This window comes from Taudactylus pleione, unplaced genomic scaffold (assembly GCF_031769625.1).
Source record: "Taudactylus pleione unplaced genomic scaffold, aTauple2 ptg000609l, whole genome shotgun sequence".
Classification (NCBI taxonomy): domain Eukaryota; kingdom Metazoa; phylum Chordata; class Amphibia; order Anura; family Myobatrachidae; genus Taudactylus; species Taudactylus pleione.
In genome coordinates, this window is record NW_028285011.1 from 4689720 (window position 1) to 4701748 (window position 12029).

The 12029-nt window shown below is 45.0% G+C and overlaps 1 protein-coding gene and 1 long non-coding RNA gene across 3 annotated transcripts in view; one reads left to right on the plus strand and one right to left on the minus strand.

Moving 5' to 3' along the window:
- The window catches only part of LOC148480586 (uncharacterized), a 174472-nt gene that overhangs the window by 120772 nt on the left and 41671 nt on the right, over positions 1–12029 (minus strand). The window lies entirely within an intron of this gene.
- The window catches only part of CNGA3 (cyclic nucleotide gated channel subunit alpha 3), a 77299-nt gene continuing 74326 nt past the window's right edge, over positions 9057–12029 (plus strand). For both annotated transcript variants that reach the window (XM_088454097.1, XM_088454096.1), the window contains exon 1: positions 9057–9155. The gene's annotated coding sequence lies outside the window, so the exon portion shown is untranslated. The remainder of the gene's footprint in view (positions 9156–12029) is intronic.

Here is a 12029-nt window from a genome sequence, read left to right on the forward strand (position 1 = left end):
TGCTGGACTGTGCTGTGCCTGTTGTCCATAAGGGCTGTGTTACTCTATACTAGGAGCTGTGCTGCAGACAGAAGAGGGGGCTTCAGTGGCTCCTGTGTCACTGCAGTCCATAAGGGGTGCTGCTGTGTTGTCCAGGGGGTGCTCAGTCCATCAGGGGTGCTCTTCACCCCCAGTGTGAAAAAAAATAAAGCAATTGTTTATTTTTCTGTGTGTGTGCACGCGTTACCCACACTTATCAGCAACGTAACTGTGCAGGGGTGCTGCCTGTGTTGTTTATCAAGGGGCTGCTGCCTGGTTCAGGGGTGCTCTCCCTCCCCCCCAGTGTAAAAAAAATATTTTTTTTTCTGTGTGTGTGTGTGTGCGTGTTAACCACACTTATCAGCAACATAGCTGTGCAAGGGTGCTGTCTGTGTCATTTATTAAGGGGCTGCTGTCTCATTCTGGGGTGATCTCCCCCCCAATTGCAAAAATAAAAGATACATTTTGTATGTGTGTGTGTGCACGTTAGCCACACTTATCAGCAATGTAGCTGCGCAGGGGTGCTGCCTGTGTTGTGTATCAAGGGGCTGCTGCCTCATTCAGGGATCCTCTCCCCCCAAGTGACAAAAAAAAATGATTGATTAATGTGGCTTTTTTTCTGTGTGTGCGCATTAGCCACACTTATCACCAGCAAAATAGCTGTGCAGGGGTGCAGCCTGTGTCATTTATCAAGGAGCTGCTGCCTCGTTCGAGGGTGTTCTCCCCCCAAGTGCCAAAAAAATGAATCAGTCAATGTGTTTTTTTTTCTGTGTGTGTGCGCATTAGCCACACTAATCACCAGCAATGTAGCTGCACAGGGGTGCTGCCTGTGTCATTCATCAAGGGGCTGCTGCCTTGTTCAGGGGTGTTCTTCCCCCAAGAGCCAAAAAAACAAATGAATCAATCAATCAGTGTTTTTTTCTCTGTGTGCATGTGTGTGCGCGTTAGCTGAGATTTGCATAAACATTTTCAAAAGGTGAAAATAGATGTTTTAAAAAATTGAATAAAGCAGCTAAAACTGCGTTCTCTGATTATATTGTCAATACTCCCTACCCATGGCCCCTCTACCTGAATTTCAGCAAGTCAGAGGGGCAACCCCATGCAACCATATTCCAGAGTGCAGTTGCTCCTCCTGTAGCCCAGGTCAGAAGATGTGTAGGGGGAGTGGTGATATGGACTAAAATAGAGCTCACTAAAGTGGACTATGGCCCTGATTCAGAGCCGGACGCTCTGACCAGAGCGCTTGCTCTGAATCAGGGCCCACCTCCATAACTATGGAGCGTCCTCCTGGACGCTCGTATAGCTGTGGGTCACCACCCACAGCCTATACGGGCGTGCAGGATGATGGTCGCGATGGTCTTGACCATCGCGACCATCGCCAGTGCGACCAGAAGCCCAGGGGCGTAGAGAGCCACGGGGGGCCCCGGTAAAGAGGGGGCATGGCCTAATTTCAGGAGGCGTGGCCATGCACACTTGAAAAAAAAAAACAGATTTTTGCAGCGTGCGCCGGGGAGGGGGCGCTGTGAGCCCCTCAGCCCGGCGCAGAGCCAGTGGGGGGCGCGATCAGTGTGATCGCTCCCCCCTTCAGGCATAGGAGATTGCTGTGGCTGCTACTTAGCAGCCGCAAGCAATCTCCCGCTGCAGTCCAGCACACGCTGTGTGCTGGGCTGCTACAGAGGGAGGGAGGGAGAAAGTGAGGGGGGGGCGGCACCAGACCCGGGCCCCTGTTGGGCCCCTCTGGAAGCCCGGGCCCGAGTAAACTGTACCGGCTCCCCCCCCCTCTCGGCGCCCCTGCAGAAGCCTGCGGTTGAGTTTCTCAACCGCAAGGCCAGGAGTGATTTTGGCTCTATCAGAGCCAAAATCACTCCCACTGACATCACTAGTGATGTCAGTGGGGCTGGCTTCTGATGGTAGGCGTTCCCTTGGGAATGCCTCCGTCTGGCAGGCACGCCCCCGGCGCGCCCACCAAAGGGGGCGTGCTGTCAATCAACATCGACAGAACGCTCCCTTTGATCAGACACAACGAGCGAAGGAAAGTCCTTCGCTCATCGCGTCTCGCGCATGCGCATGACGGAGCTCCCTCCGTCGTGTGCATGCGCAGTGCACACCATCGACCCACTTGCGAGCGGACAGCCGCTCACGAGTGGGTCTGAATGAGGCCCTATGAATCCCCAATCTAACTGAGAGCGCAGCTGTACTTTATACACAACACAGGATGGGATGACGATATTGGCTTGGGTGATGGTATACTATGGGGTGATGTATACATCATCTTCTTCACACAATATTAATTTGTCCCCGCTGGAATCCACCATTACAGATGCCTCTGTAATTTTTGCGCGTAATTGACGGTAAAGGTCTTTCTTGTAGTTCATTTTGATGGACATCATCTTTCCACATTTTGGGGAAGTAGTCTCAGGCCGATCACTGACAAGGTTCCCGGCTGTACTGAAAACTCTTTCTGAGTACACACTGGAAGGTGGGCAGCTCAAGTAAAGCAAAGGCAGTTTGTGTAAGGGCCTTCAAATTGCCTCTTTTTCCTGCCAGTAGTTCTTTACATCTCTTCAGATCTGTGTCCCTTGGGAAGATGAAACAATGGGCCTGATTCAGACCCACTCACGAGCGGCTGTCCGCTCGCAAGTGGGTCGATGTTCTGCACTGAGCATGCGCACGATGGCGGGAGCTCCGTCGTGCGCATGCGCCAGACGCGACGAGCGAAGGACTTTCCGTCGCTCGTTGTGTCTGATCAAAGGGGGCGTGCTGTCGATGTTGATTGACAGCACGTCCCCTTTGGTGGGCGTGCCGGGGGCATGCCTCCCTGACGGGGGCGTTCCTAAGGGAACGCCTACCGTCAGAAGCCGGCCCACTGACATCACTAGTGATGTCAGTGGGAGTGATTTTGGCTCTGATAGAGCCAAAATCACTCCGGGCCTTGCGGTTGAAAACCTCAACCGCAGGCTCCGGCTCGCAGTTTCGATGGTCGTGATGGTCAAGACCATTGCGGCCATCAAACTGCACGCTCGTATAGCCTGTGGGTGGTGACCCACAGCTATACGAGCGTCCAGGAGGACGCTCCATAGTTATGGAGGACGGCCCTCATTCAGAGCGTGCGCTCTGCTCAGAGCGTACGGCTCTGAATGAGGGCCAATGTCTTTATCCCTTATGGGATGAAAATCCACTCCCAGCAGCAGGCATGGTGCTCAAGAATTCTCAAAAAAGACACAACATAAGACTTAAACCTTAAATCTGAAATGTTGCATTTGCTGCTCTGTTCTGCTTGTCCACATATCTGCTCTGGTTAAGTGGACAGTGGGTACAACAGCAATTTGAAGGCCACTAACTGACTGGGCAGCAAAGATGGTGTAATGGTTAGCATTACTGTCACAGCGCTGAGGTTGTGGGTTCGATTCCCACTACGGCCCTAATTGTGTGGAGTTTGTATATTCTCTCTGTGCTTGCGTGGGTTAACTCCGGGTGCTCTGGTTTCCTCCCACACTCCAAAAATATACTGGTATTTTATTTGGCTCCCAACAAAAATTAACCCTAGTGTGTGTTTGTATGTGAGCATGTAGTAGGGAATATAGATTGTAAGCTCCACTGGGGCAGGGACTGATATGAATGGACAAATATTCTCTGCAAAGTGCTTCGGAATCTGTGTGCGCTATATAAATAACTTGTAATAAATAAATAACTATACATTTTTTAATGTCCCTGTACAGGTTGGAAAATGCTTTTCATGTGGAAGCTTTGCTTAGGATTATTTAACAGTCAATTGTTTTGGAAAGCAGTAGCACTCTTCCTGGTCCCCTTCTGGATGAAAATCCACTCCTAGCAGCAGAAGCAGGAGCAGGATTTTCAAGAAAGACGCAACGTAAGTCCTTAAATCTTAAATCTTGCTCTTGTCCACTTATCTGTGCTGGTTAACTATGTTTTTTTAATGTCCCTGTACAGGTTGGGAAATGCTTTTTCATGTGGAAGCTATGCAAAGGATTATTTAACAGTCAATTGTTTTGAAAAGCACTACTAGAAGTCTTCCTGGTCCCCTTCTGGGATGAAAAAAATTCCACTCCCAGCAGCAGGCATGGCGCTCAAGGATTCTTCTGGGGCAAGGACTGATGTGAATGTGTCCAATTTTTTTGTAAATACCTCCCCTTCTCCCTCATAAATTTACTACCAATCAACCCTTCCTGTCCCTGCCTTCTACTACATACATAGTCCAACTCCCTCAGGCCTCTCTTGAATAATAAAAATATTTGTTTCCTGTTGTGCCATATTGGAAGTTGAACTGCCACGTGTTTGTGCTGCCCACTGCTGCCGCTTAGCTTAGTCAACCAGCTAGCTTGGTGCAAATTTTGGGCCTAAACTGGATGAAAACAATATAGTGAGCGGTGAGGTGGTCAAAATTGACTGGAAACTAATGGAAATAAATGGTTTTGAGGTTAATAATACTGCAGGAACAAAAACAGACCCATTTTATTTGATTTTAGCTGTTTTTATGATTTTTTAAGAAAAAATTCAGAACCAAAACCAAAAAAAAACCACGGAATGGAGGTTTTGGCAAAACCAATCCAGATCCAAAATCAGGGGCGATACAGATCCAAAACCAAAACCAAAACACGGGGGCCAGCGCACATCTCTAATATAATTCATCTGGCCCTGGTGCTTAAGTATCAAATATCAAATCAAAGATTCCATACCATCAAAAGAAGATGACACAGCACTCCAAGGGCTTCGTCTTCTTTGGATTGTGTATATATATATATATGTATATATATATATATATATATATAGTTATCACATCGTTAAAACTGTATAAAACTTTTTTTTCATAAATGTCCCCCCAATGTTTGATTTTTTAAATAGTCAGATTATGTAAAGACTGTTTTACCAATTTTGTATATTTGTTAATAAAATTATACTGAATAGATTTTAAATGGATATTATTTACATACTTTGTAAATTACTTACATACTTTGGGGAAGTATCCCCCGTATGTATTCCTCCGATACCTGCAGTGATCTCTCCATTGCCGCTGGCAGCTGCCTCCCCCATAGGTTTCTATGAGGGAAGCGATGCTGCCAAATTCACCAATATCCGGAATGCGATGCATTCCGGATATTGGCCCCTGCAGCTAACGCCATCTGAATGTGGTGTTAGCTGCTGTAGCCTATGGGCTACTCTGTGCACTAATAGCTGACGGAGGGATCGCAGGGACGGGCTCCTCCATGTCCCGGATTGATACATCCGGCCAAAGAGATCGCTTTTTGTAATGCGATCAGGGGCGTTATGGGCATGCCTTGATCGCATTGCAATAGCGATCAGTCTTGTTGCTGCTCTGATTTTATATTGCGGTTCGTATCTGCTGTTCTTTCTTTGCAATGCCAATGTGCCTAAGAGCCACTTCTGAGGACTGTTATATATATATATATATATATATATATATATATACCATGTTTGATGGCACTGGCTGAAACTTGAAGAGGAAAATCATTCCCTGAAGAGTTACCAGCCAGAGCAGTGGTTACCAGTAATTGGACAAAGTAGGAGAGCAGTACAATAAAAATGAGTGTCTGCAGGCAACAGTGGAGCTTGGTGGAGTTTGGGGCTGCATTTCAGCAAATGGAGTTGGGGATTTGGTTATGATTAATGGTGTCCTCAATGCTGGGAAATACAGGCAGTTACTTATTCATCATGCAATACCAGCAGGGAGGAATCTTATTGGCTCCAAATTTATTCTATAGAAAGACAGCGACCCCAAACATACAGCCAATGTCATTAAGAACTATCTTCAGTGTAAAGAAGAACAAGATATGGCCCCCACAGAGCCCAGAGCTGTGGTTAGTTCTCAAAGATGTTTGTAACAACCTTCCTGCTGAGTTCCTTCAAAAAACTGTTTGCAAGTGTACCTAGAAGAGTTGAAGAATTGATGCTGTTTTGAAGGCAAAAGGTGGTCACACCATATATTGATTTGATTTAGATTTCTCTTCTGTTCATTCACTTTGTATTTTGTTAATTGGTCAAAATAAACTATTAACACTTCTATTTTCGAAAGCATTCTTACTTTGCAGCATTTTTCCTACACCTGCCTAAAACTTTTGCACAATGTCCTTTAAATATGTTTACTAAGCTGATTGCTCCCACATGCAGGATGAACATAATGTACTAATGGGTGTAGCACTCCAAGCATCACAAAAACAGCCTCTTTGACAGCAGTTAAAAGTCAACATCTCAATACCTTTATTTTGATGACCTGATAAAAACTGCAACAAAATAAAGGCATTGAAACGTTGACTTAACTGCGGTAAAAGAGGCTTCTTTTGTGATGCTTGGATTGCTGCACCTAGAGCACATAAATAGAATCATGGGCACAGGTATAAATGGTTTTCTTTTAGCTCTCTATGGCCGAGATGTGCAAAAGGGGAAATGCAGTTTTCGGGGGGTTTTTCCGCATTCCCCATATGCACAAAGCGCATTCCGGAGTTCGTCCCGGTGCGTTACCCAATAGATGCTTATGGGCTTGTTATCGGGATGCTCCCCCTTGGGAGTCCATGAAGGTGGTGCAGCAATAGCACCGAAACAGCTGTCAGACTGAGGGCTGCTTTTGTTTCTTGAGGATGATGGGCTGACTACCTTTGACCACCCTGACTAATATGCTAAGTACCTTTAATGGATTATATCATCAAACCTTTTTGTAACTTTGTTATATGTATCACATGCACTTTATCGATGCTGCTACTTTTATGATGCATATATAAAAAGTTTTTTCACTTTTGCATTATTTTGGAGGTGTCTTTTAGTATATCTATCTATGGGCCTTATTCAGCAGTGCACGCTAGTACACTGCTGAATGGAGATTCCCGATGATCGGGAATCTGCACAGGCACCTGACCTGTTCTGCGCATATGCAGAATGGGTCTGCGATCCTGCACGCAGACTGTCAGTGATTGACAACCTGCTGTCGTATGTGGGCTGGGAGGGGGTGGCGATGGCCTCCGTTTCCCAAAACTTATGCGTGTCACCGCCGTTGGGGGGGAGGGAAGAGACCAAGATCTCCATCGGCTGACGGAGATTTCCTGGCCTCTTCCTCTCATCTGTGGTGGTCCATGGGTTACCTTAGCCGGCCAATGTTCCTGCAGAGTATCTGATGCTGCATTACCATACCTGAATCAGGCCCTATATCTGTTTCCTTTTGACTATCCGGAAGCATTTCTCAACTCTGTGGCCTTCATTATAAGTCCTTTAGCCCCAAAGAGCTTACCATCTAATTGGAGAGGGCTATTTTACACTAAGGCAGCTTTAACAAAGCATCAGGTGTTAGAGATGCTGTTGGGAGACATTTTGGTCCCTAGTGCCAAAGGTTGTGAAAATTCTATCAGACCTCTGTTCCTGCTAGATAGAACAAGCCATGTTTGTCAGACTGCGACAAGCAGAAGTTTTGTAACACAAACAACAATGATTAAACAAGTTCTCTTTTTAGATTAGAATTTTACCTTTAATCTTATATGTTCATTCATATGCATTCTATATTAACAAAAAAAACCAGAAGCCATGATAGTAACAGCAGCTGTTTCAAAGACTTAAAAATAATGAAAGCCGTCTGGTGAATAATTCAGGGCACTACATGTATGAGTACCAGTATGTGTGTGTGCTCATTGACAAGCAGCCTAAAGGAGGACATACTGTACATGACAGAAGAAAAATTCAATGAAACACAGTGGAGACACTTTCCGTAAATGTGCTAAAATGTAAAAGTCTTCGCTAATGTAACATATTGTGACATGTGGTAGGGGCTAATGTGACATATTGTGACATGTGGTAGGGGCTAATGTGACATATTGTGACATGTGGTAGGGGCTAATGTGACATATTGTGACATGTGATAGGGGCTAATGTGACATATTGTGACATGTGGTAGGGGCTAATGTGACATATTGCGACATGTGGTAGGGGCTAATGTGACATATTGCGACATGTGGTAGGGGCTAATGTGACATATTGCGACATGTGGTAGGGGCTAATGTGACATATTGCGACATGTGGTAGGGGCTAATGTGACATATTGTGACATGTGGTAAGGGCTAATGTGACATATTGCGACATGTGGTAGGGGCTAATGTGACATATTGCGACATGTGGTAGGGGCTAATGTGACATATTGAGACATGTGGTAGGGGCTAATGTGACATATTGTGACATGTGGTAAGGGCTAATGTGACATATTGTGACATGTGGTAAGGGCTAATGTGACATATTGTGACATGTGGTAGGGGCTAATGTGACATATTGTGACATGTGGTAGGGGCTAATGTGACATATTGTGACATGTGGTAGGGGCTAATGTGACATATTTTGACATGTGGTAAGGGCTAATGTGACATATTGTGACATGTGGTAGGGGCTAATATGACATATTGTGACATGTGGTAGGGGCTAATGTGACATATTGTGACATGTGGTAGGGGCTAATGTGACATATTGTGACATGTGGTAAGGGCTAATTTGACATATTGTGACATGTGGTAGGGATTAATGTGACATATTGTGACATGTGGTAAGGGCTAATGTGACATATTGTGACATGTGGTAGGGGCTAATGTGACATATTGTGACATGTGGTGGGGCTAGAAGAAATGACAAGATGAAATGTTTTTTATTACTGATAACAACACAAAAGCGACATGTGTGCTTCTGAGGCATTAACACAAGCACAAGTCACAGGACCTGTGTACCAGGGGAGGAGGAGAAGGGAGGGGGGAGCAGAGCTGCTGATCGGGCACAGTGTAAGCGCTTCTCTAGCTGTCAGCTCTCCACATACACAGCGCTGAGTACACAGCGGTCACTGTCACTGAGGCAACTACACCTAATGCCACCACTGAGGGCGCCACCTGTCTGCTAGGTGCATGTAGATGATGGCTGCTGCGGGTCTCTTGGCACAGACATGGAGAGCTCATAGTGAGAGAACAGAGTATGTGACCCGGGATATGAGGCAGGACTAGGATGATACAACATCAGCTTATCATCACTGCGGACAGTGAGCCTCAGAGGGATGTCACTATGCCAAAGAGATGACACCACTGCTCTCCCCTCTGTGTAAGAAGCTAAGAAACTCCGGAGCATGCTGATAACCTGGATACAAGGTAAAGTGTCAGCAAAGTGAGTGTCACATATGGGACATGTACTGTATATACCAAACTTCGCTTGCTTTGCGGATAAGGACAGCTTAAGTAGAAGGGTCAGTTGCCATGGCGATCCTAATTAACAAAGCACTTATCAAGATAGCAGTCCCAGATCTCCTCTGTGTGCAGGGAATTATGCTTTCACTTTAATTGTGCCTGGGTCAGAAAGGTCGTCGCTCAGTGATCAGACCATGCTGTCTTGAGATAATGGTAATGATAGGAATATATTATGATGTGCCATACTGTCTTATGCAATGGAATATCGTACATTCTTGATTCAGGTGTCCTGTAGCCCTATAATAGAATGACACTATGCAATAACCTAAACACCAAACAGCTCAGAAACAGTATCAGGGATCCAAACTGCAAACCATCCTCCTGACTAGTATATCCATGTGTGCTCAGAATAGATAGGGGGATAAATATTGGCATGCAGGCTGCACACACAGTCTACATTGGGTACACTGAGTAGTTCTAGGTTGATGTAAACACACTGAAGAGAACAGTCACTCTGCTCCAGGAGGCGTAGAATAAATACACTGTCATTATTCTAGGCTTCCTCTCCTGAGGTTGTGCTTTTCATGTGAATCAGTCCTCTTTTGTATTCTTATCATATTGATGTATAGGTGGATTAGACTAAATTGCTTTTTCTCCATTTCTGCAATTGAAAGTACTTTTTTTCACAGAGATGTAAAAACATAAAAGACATTGGCACAGGAGACAATTACACTATTAGGAAACAGACATGATCCTCAGGATGGCACTTCCTTCAGTGGGATGAAATTGTGCATTGGCGTTTTTCCATTGGTTTTGTCAGTTTTCATCACAACAGAAAACAGCGTGAACTAGCAGGTTGCCTAATATGTGTCTTGTTAGAAGGAAATGAAGGGATGGATCAAGGTCCTTAGCCCTCAGCTATTATAGGAAGATATACATGATTGAGATATATAGAGCTTGCAGGATTGTTATTGTAAGTAATTTGTCAGTGACACCTGATTATGCTTCAGTCGCTATAATCAGCGATTGAATTGTTTCTTCAATACCGATTACTAGCGCATCCAAATTGTCAGGATGACAGATCCTATGTTTTCTTAAAAAAAGGATGAAGCATTTGTTCTGTTCTGATCCATACAGTCATACGAGCAGTGTTTTTACACATTTGTATATAGAACTGCAAAGAGCAGAACTTGTGAACACTTGAACACACATTTTTACATCTAACATGATACTGTATAAGGCAGGATAAGTACGGGATGCTGGCGTTTAGGATCCTGACAATGTTAGAATATCGACACTTTGTTGGTCGGTATCCTAACCCTCCACCTCTCCCTACCCTAACCCTCCCTCCTCGGTACCTGACCCTAACCTCCCCCCCTAGTGCCTAAACCTAATCTCCCTCTCCCCGCACCCTAAACCTAACCCTCCCCCTAGTGCCTAACCCTAATGCTAACCCTCCCCCTATCCCCTTTACTCACCTTCAGGATTCTGGCGGTCAGGATGCCGACGCCGGGATTCTGAAGAGGTGTCGGGATTCTGGTGCTGGCATTCTGTCCAACAGAATCCCATCAGTCAGCATTTTTACCACATCCCACAAAAGGCCTGTTGTGGAGACTGTATCTAATGTCCTTTCTTCCTCTATGACATAAGGATAATAGTAAAAGTGGGTGTGCAATAACACTTGAGCACATTTATGGTTACGCCACAATTGTAAACAATAAACCATCCTGATGGACCAGGATGAGGCCTGAGGAGCACTCACAACCTAGCACCCTAATTCCCTCTACTCCTTACTCTACATATTGGCACTTCTCATGTTACCTTCACCTATTAGGTAATATATATGGGCTCCTGTCCGCAAATTGATGTGAACTAAATAATGTTCCTGTATACCACTTTTTTCAATGTAGGTTTGCCATATTATACCCCTTTCACACCAAAATCCCTGGTCCAACCTTGGTTATTGTACAGGATTCAAGCCATGTCACAACTGCTGGAACCGTGTTCACACTGCAGGCTGGAACCGGGTTATTGCCGGGTCATCCCTTTTCAGATTACACCCGTGTGCTCTCTTCCTGATCTACCGGCGTTTGGAGATTACATCATCTCCAAGCACAGCTGATCTACCTCTCTGGTCCTTTTAGCGTGACCTGGGTTGGATAAACCTGGTCGCGTCGTTCACACAGCAGCCCACCTGGGTCATTGCCATGTTCGACCCTGGTAGCTACCAGTGTCAGATTCCTGGTTAAGACAACCCGGGTTGACCCTTTCACACCAAACCTAGACCTGGGTTGCCCTGGCAATAACCCAGGTTAAAAGATTGGTGTGAAAGGGGTGTTAGGCACATTGTGCATCACAGGGTACAATGTCACCTCAACTTTTTATCGTAGCATGACCACAATGCAATGGTAAGTATAATAATAAAATGCTACATATTGGCAATATTATAGTCACAAAAGCAGGGATGTTCAATTGACAGTGGATGCTTTCCTAGAAAGATATACTATTCATAAATATGATTACCAATACTATACATACAGTACAAGTCAAAAGTTTGGACACACCTTCTCATTCAATCGTTTTTGTTTATTTAAATTATTTTCAACATAGTAGATTAATACTGAAGACATCAAAGCTATGAAAGAACACGTATGGAATTATGTTGTAAACAAAAAAGTGTTAAACAAATCAAAATATGTTTTATATTTTAGATTCCTCAAAGTAGCCCCCTTTTGCTTGGATGACAGCTTTGCACACTGTTGGCATTCTCTCAATCAGCTTCATGAGGTAGTCTCCTGGAATGGTTTTGAATTAACAGGTGTGCCTTGTCAAGAGTCA